The sequence below is a fragment of the Onychomys torridus genome, chromosome 5 (assembly GCF_903995425.1).
Source record: "Onychomys torridus chromosome 5, mOncTor1.1, whole genome shotgun sequence".
Lineage (NCBI taxonomy): Eukaryota > Metazoa > Chordata > Mammalia > Rodentia > Cricetidae > Onychomys > Onychomys torridus.
This window is the reverse complement of record NC_050447.1, coordinates 38,880,535-38,888,467: the sequence shown is the minus strand read 5'-3', so window position 1 is coordinate 38,888,467 and position 7,933 is coordinate 38,880,535.

Sequence of the window (7,933 nt, the reverse complement as noted above, 5' to 3'; positions counted from 1 at the left end):
GGAAGATTATATTGCAAACTTCAGACTCAGCATGGAGGTCGGTGTTGAAGATCCACCTTCTCCTCGTGTCCTTACAAGGAGGCAGGCATGGCAAGTCTCTGAGGACAGTAATCAGAAACAACTCTAAAAACTGTTCATAGTTGAAGTCTTTCTAGGAGCAAAAGGAAGTGTGTCTAACATCATTTAAGACCAATGATCTGGAACTGATAATAGCCAAGAGGAAGAAATCCACTGCAGGGCTGCACCATCCACTCTCACCAACTTAATCTGGTAAAAGGAAGTGGCAGTGAGAGGGCCTGTGTATTGTAGACCTCTGGTGAGCATTAGCAAACCCAAGGCAAGAGGGATTTTAGTTTCAAGTCAGCCTGATCTATATCTCAAACAAAAACAGGCTGAGCTTGGTGGTTCGTACCTGTAACATGGGCATTTGTGATATGAAAGCAGGAAGTTTCAGGAGTTGAAGGGCAGCCTAAGCTGTAAGACGGTGGGGGCATGTAGCCTGGAGATCGATCTTTCCTCTTATTGAGTCAGTGTCTAAGACTGGTATATAAAGCTTTCCCAAGGCTAGAGAAAGTTTCATAAAGGAGTGGGGTTTGTATATGAGAAAGCAGTCTTGTGACAGGAGGAATCCCAGCCTAGGAATATTAAGACTAAAGCTTAGAATGATGGGACATGCCTGTAATTCCAGCGTTTAGGAAGTGATATGAAGATCAACAGTGCAAGGTCATCTTCAGCTACAAAGAGAATTTGAGGCCAGCCTGGTCTTCATGAGACCTTGTCTCAGGAAACAAAAGACTAGAACAAAAAATACTAGGTAAAGTTGTTTTATGTCTGTAATCCCAGCACTTAGGAGGCTGAGGCAGGAGGATTGCTAAGTTCAAAGCCAGCTTGGTTACATAGAAATAGGCCAACATTAGCTATATTTGTACATTTTGACTCAAGTTGACAAGGCTAAAAGAGACAAAGTGCTCAACCTGGCTGAGAGGAAAGTCAAGATTCACAGGATAAGATGTTTTGTTGTTGTGTTTGAGAGAGGGTCTCACTATTTAACACAGGCTGGCCTGGAAATGAAAGCAATTCTGCCTCACATCCTGAGTGCTGGGATTCCAGGCAGGAATTACCAGATCATTCAATTTTGACTGTGTCCTAGCCCACTGTCCTGCTGTGACAATATCCAGGGCTATTGGGTAGTCTGAAGAACAGATGCAGCCAGCAGGTCTGGAGGCTGAGACTGTCAACACTGAAGCCCTAGCAGAACACTCAGAAATTCTTAAATCACAAATGTAATGAAATTGGCTTTCTGTTGTTGGAGAGAGGAACTGTAGTGACTGCCTCCTTCGCCCATACCACCCAAGGTAATGGAGATTTAAGGGATCCTCTTCAATTTCTCTTGGTCCTCATTAGAGACACCAGAGTCCTGGGAACTCCTTGCAATTTTACAGGACTTCGTTTCTCTGCCTGAGAATAAATATTCTGTATTCTGTTGCCCAGCTGTTGTGGTGTGGTGTCTTCCATAAAGGACCTTGGGGCATGAGATTAACCCAACTAATACTGAGGCACTTGACTCATGCTTTTTTAATCCATTAGTTGAGATAGGGCTTCCCTTTGAAAACCTAGTGTGAAGATGCAGGCACATAAGGGTAGCACTTGTTTTTCTTGGCCTCCAGACTGCCCTGGCTTTAGAATCCAGGGGGCCAGGCTTCTCTGTAGTAGTTTCAGTTATGAATGGGTAATTGAAATAGAAGGTGGGGGAAAGATGTTTGAGGACAAGCTGGGTGTGGTGGCATACCTCCAATCTTAACACTTTGAGGGGCTGATGGTTGAGTTTGAGGACTGTTGGGGCTACAGAGATCCTGTCTCACCAACAATAAAATGTTAGGTGAAGCTTGACAGTGATGCCCGACATGTCTGCTATCCTGTGGAGCACTCACCCCTCTGCCTTAGCTGTAGTCCATGGACAGGAGAGGGATGTGGATGAGAGAGATTTTTCCATGCCCTCTTAGCCTGGGACTGTGGCTAGTTTTTGAGAGGTAAGACAGCTTTCCCTCGAAGACGGCTCTTGTTTTCAGCTTTTCCTATTCTCTTACAACAGATCTTTCGGATCTTACCTGTGTTTTCAGTTTAAGAACAGTCTACTGAGTTTAGGTTATAATTATCCCTGAGGACAGATCTACCCATTTACATTTAAAAGGACAACTCAGGCTAGGCGGTGGTGGCGCACGACTTTAATCCTGGCACTTGGGAGGCAGAGGCATTCGGATCTCTGTGAGTTCCAGGCAGCCAGGGTTATACAGAGAAACCCTGTCTCAAAAAAGACAACTCAGGTTATGTGGCCAAATGGGCCTGGATTTGTGTGTGTGTGTACGTGTACGCTGTTCATTTTGCTGACAGCAGTAGCTGCTAAATAGAGAATTATCCAGATATGACTGGTGAGATGGCTTAGTGAGTAAAGGCACTTCATCCCAGAACCCGCTTCTAACAGTGGAAAACCTGACTCAAGGAGTCATCCTTCTTCATTAATGGGGCAATGGTGCATCCCTACACACAAACTTCAATTTTTAAGATTTACTCATCATTTTAAATAAATATATATTTTTTAATGTGTATGGGTGTTTTGTCTGCCTGTATGTTTGTGCAGTTCCTGCAGAGGCCAGCAGAGAGCATCCAATCCTGAGAACACTCCTTGCAGGCAATCATGAGCCACCATATGGAGTTGGGAACCAAACTCAGGTCCTCTGCAAGAGCAGTAAGCGCTCCTAACAACTGAGCCATCTTTTCAGATCCTATTTTATTGAGACAAGATCAGGCTGGCCTTAAACTCACAGCATTCCTCCGACTTTGAAGGGCTTACAAGTGTACAGCACTACATCCAGTTCCAGCACTTGTGCTGTATGGCCAAAAGTTTACAAGAGTTTATTTAATGCATTGACCTCCAGTCCAACCCCTAATGTCCCCACAGCTCTCTTGAAAAAGTGTCCTTTGTCAAGAACACTTGATAGCCTGTGCAATCTTAATCTGGACCACACTTTCTATTCATCTTTGATTTCTCAGCAGTAGTCAACAGTACTTTCTCCAGGAACTAGAACCACTCTAGTGTTTACCATTGGGACACACTCACTTTTGGGTCTTTTTCTGACCATGTCTCAGGCTCTTTGATGATTTTATTCACCCTCTCATGCCTCAGTTCTTGGCCATTTCCTCCTCTTTGCCACAGGCAACTTTGTTCAATCCTATGGCTCTATCTGCTGGAACACTGCACCCCCCACCCCAAATAAAATCTTCCTGACTGTTGAATTCTAGGGTAGGAGAAACAACTGCTTATCCTGGAATGTCTTCTAGTTCTGTTACTATGAACAACACAGAGCCTAGCAAACACAACCAACCCAAACCCTGAACCGTGCTCTGAGTTCCTCCTCCAACTTGACCTCACAAAATGGCATCACAGTTGCCTATTGTTCAAGTTAGAAACCTGGAATTCAACATGACTCTTGCTTCCTGCTCCTGACCCAATAAAATACCAAGTCCTTTGAATCAGTTGTCCATTGCTGTGTCACAAGACTTCTCAAAACAGTGGCTTGTCAGATGTGGGGTTGCATGGGTTTAAACCTAGTTTTCAGAAGGCAGACATAGGTGGATTTCTAAGAGTTTGAGGCCAACCAGAGTTACACAGCCTGTACTTGGTGGCTCAAGCCTGTAATCTCAACAGTCAGAGGGTTGAGGCAGGAGGACTGTGAGGTCAGAGTAAGACTGGATATAAAAAGAAGAAAACAAAACCTGCTTTTCATTTTTGGTTCAGTACAAAATGAAGCTGCCTAGGGGCTCTCCACACCAGGCACCTGCTCCATTCAAATGCGTCTTCACTTCACCCGCCCATGCGGTGATCCATTCTATCTTGTCACAAACTGAGCTGTATCACACAAGTATTTTCCTTCCTAATTTCTCATTTTTTCACGTCTCCCCACTCAACCTGAAGCAAAAACACAAGAGGAAGGGAACTGCCAAGTTAAAGGGTGAGTAGGGATTTTCACCTCCGGGTTCTAGCCGGTGTGAACGTGGGGGAAGGAAGGGAGTTGGAAATAGAGCCTTCCAGTGCAGCAGTCAGGAAGCACAGTATAAGTAGGACAACCTGTCAGTCCTGCTCTTCCAAGTCCTGTTCTCTTAGAAAAAGCTCAGGGCTGGAGAGATGGCTCAATGGTTAAGAGCACTGGCTGTTCTAGAGAATCCAGGTTCTCCTGGCACCCACGTGGCAGCTCACAACTGTAACTCCAGTTCCAGGGGATCTAACACACAAATATAAGTGCAGGCAAAAACATCAATACACATAAAATAAAAACAATTTTTTTAAATGTTTAAAAAAGCTGGGCAGTGGTGGTGCACGCCTTTAATCCCAGCACTTGGGAGGCAGAGCCAGGCGGATCTCTGAGAGTTTGAGGCTAGTCTGGTCTACAGAGCAAGATACAGGACAGGCACCAAAGCTACACAGAGAAACACTGTTTCAAAAAAACAAAACAAAACAAAAAAGTTAAAAAAGCTCGCTGGGCATGGTGGCACATGCCTTTAATCCCAGCATTTAGAAAGCAGATGCAGGAGGATCTCTGGGTGCTAGACCAGCCTAGTCTATAAAGTGAGATCTGCCTTCTTCTGGCTCTCAAGTGCTTGGATTAAAGGCATGTGCCACTGTGCCTGGCTTCTTTTATAGAATAAAAATTCAAGAAGTTTTTTCACTTTTATGAGTCAAATAGTTATTCTAGCACCTAATATTATCTCTCCTTTACTTTCTGAATCTTTATGGCATTTTGTCACTCCTGCTGCTTTATATGTGGAGGCATCTGGAGTGTAAAGGAGCAGAAAATGCACTTACAGGTATGCTCCCTCCCTAACTGAAGCGCCATTTATCTATCGTGGGCAAGCTGCAGGGAAGCCAATGGTAAGTCTGGGAGTCAGTGATGAAAACAAAATTCCTCACAGGTCAGGGAACTTGACAGTTCCATCCCAGCAGGTGACTCAGAGGCAGTTCTAGGCCCAAGAGCCAGTAAAAAGTGCCCAGAAAAGGGGTGTTGTCCTTCGGTGATTGGTTGGTTTGTTTGGCGTTGGCCAGTCAGATGCCAGCAGGCTTCTAAGATGCATACTTGTTGAACTGGTTAGTAAGAAGAAAACTAGCCGTGTCCACTCCCAGGTTTTGGGTTTGTGCTGTAGAACTGACTTGTCCTGAAATCAGTGGGCACGTTTGCCAGTTGGTTAGGCTGTGTGATGTCAGAATTAACTTCTCTAACTTTAGTCTCCTCAACTGGGAAATGGAGATGACGTAAGGATGCTGAGAACTAAATGGAGATGACGTAAGGATGCTGAGAAATGATTCAAATAAATTATGTACAATGAGTTTTCTAAGACAGGATTTATCTGTCTGGGACTTGCTCTGTAGACCTGGCTGGCCTTGAATTCACAGATCCTCCTGCCAGTGCCTCCCAAGTACTGGGATTAAAGACACACATCACCATTCCTGGTTTAGAATGAGGTTTTTAAAAAATGTTATCTTACTGAGGCTTCTAGGCCTTCTGGCTAGTGTGGTTTTTGCCCTTTTGGGGGCCTGCCACCTAGCTCCAAAATAAATCACACAGAGGCTTATTCTTACTTATAAATGCCTGGCTTTACCTTGGCTTATTTCTTGCCAGCTTTCTTTAAATTATCCTGTCTACCTTTTGCCTCTGTGCTTTTCCCATTCTCTTACTTCTGTAAATCTTATTCTTACTCTGTGGCTTGCTGTGTAGCTGGGTGGCTGGCCCCTAGAGACCTCCTTCTCTGGCCACTTCTTTCTCCTTCCTCCATCTCTGGCTCCTGTCAGCCCTGCCTATCCTTTCTCCTGCCTTGCTATTGGCTGTTCAGTTCTTTATTTGACCATCAGGTGTTTTAGACAGGCACAGTAACACAGCTTCACAGAGTTACACAAATGCAACATAAACAAAAGCAACACACCTTAAAATAATATTTGGGGTTGGGGATTTAATATTTGGGGTTGGGTAGAGCGCTTGCCTAGCAAGCACAAGGCCCTGGGTTTGGTCCTCAGCTCTGAAAAAAAAAAAGAGACAAAAAGTAATAATATTCTACAACATGTTCACTTGAGTCAGAACTCAGCTCAGGGCAGATTATTTGATAGGAATGATCAGAGAGTGTCTTCTCTTTGGCCACAGGTGTGGAAAAAGGAGTCATTCTGGGTGGATTCTAGCTGGTGTGCTCCTTTTAGAGTATACAGGCTAGCTGTGGGCAGGGAGTGAATGTTCTGACAGAAGGTAAGGTATAGAGCCCAGAGCTGTTTCTAACAATAGCTGACTAGTTTCATTGTTCCAGCTGGGGCTTCAGTCTAAGCTGCGAGAAACCAACCTCATAGTAGATGCAGGTGGTTTAATTAAAAAAAAAAAAAAAAATCAGGGCTGGAGAGATGGCTCAGTGGTTAAGAGCACTGACTGCTCTTCCAGAAATCCTGAGTTCAATTCCCAGCAACCACATGGTGGCTCACAACCACTTGTAACGAGATCTGGTGCCCTATTCTGGCCTGCAGGGACACATGCAGACAGAATACTGTATACATAATAAGTAAATAAATCTTTAAAAAAATCATTAAATGCAGGAGAGGTGGTGCATGCCTGTAATCCCAGCACTTGGGAGGCAAAAGCAGAGTCCAAGGCCACCCTGGTCTACACTGAGAGTTCTAGGACAGTCAAGGTTGCAAAGTGGGACACTATCTTTAAAAAAAAAAAAAAAAAAAAAAAAAAAAGCTGGGTGGTAGTGGCGCTCACCTTTAGTCCCAGCACTCAGGAGGAAGAGACAGGTAGCTCTCTGAGTTTGAGGCCAACCTGATCTACAGGGCAAGTTCCAGGACAGCCAGGGCTACTTACACAAAGAAACCCTGTTTTAAAAAAAACTAAACCAGGGGGCTGGAGAGATGGCTCAGTGGTTAAGAGCACTGACTGCTCTTCTAGAGGTCCTGAGTTCAATTCCCAGCAACCACATGGTGGCTCACAACCATCTATAATGAGATCTGGTGCCCTCTTCTTGCCTGCAGGGACACATGCAGACAGAATACTGTATATATAATAAATAAATAAATCTTAAAAAACAAACAAACAAAAAAACTAAACCAGCTGGTCAGTGGTGGCCCATGCCTTTCATTCCAGCACTTGGGAGGCAGAGGCAGGGGAATCTCTGAGTTTGAGGCCAGCCTGGGCTAGAATGAGTTCCAGATTCCAGGACAGCCAGGGCTACACAGAGAAACCCTATCTCAAACAAAACAAAACAAGAAACCAAAAAACTAAAACAAAACCTACTAAATGTCTTGCAGACTCAAGTGAAGCCAAAACTTGAACTCCTAGGTGTGCTCACACACCATGTCTGCTCTAAAAATGTGTCCCACTGGATATACTGAAGAACCATGATCTTGGTACTAGAGCAGCTGTGCTTGGTCAAACGAAACTGCAAAACAGAGGACAAATCTGTTTTGAGACTAGGTCTGTCTCATATAGCAGAGGCTGGCCTTGAACTCTCCATCTTCTTCCTCATACTTCCCAAGTACTGGAGTTGCAGGTGTGTTCACTACCATTTCTTATTTTACAGTATTTTCAGGGCATCTTTTTTTTTTTCCAGAGCTGAGGACCGAACCCAGGGTCTTGCGCTTGCTAGCAAACGCTTTATCACTGAGCTAAGAGCTAAATTCCCACCACAACCCCTGTTTTTTTAAAAAAGTGTTTCTTCAAGTCATTCAAACAGCTTTACACAACTGTCATGATTTTAAAATGTATCCCAACAGCACAACAGTGTGAACTAGTTCTCTTATCCCAGCATTTGGGAAGCAGAGGCAGGAATAAAGGGAGTTCAATGCCAGTTTGGGCTACAGGAATTCCTTGTCTCCGAAAACAAAAATTCAATATATACCCACACA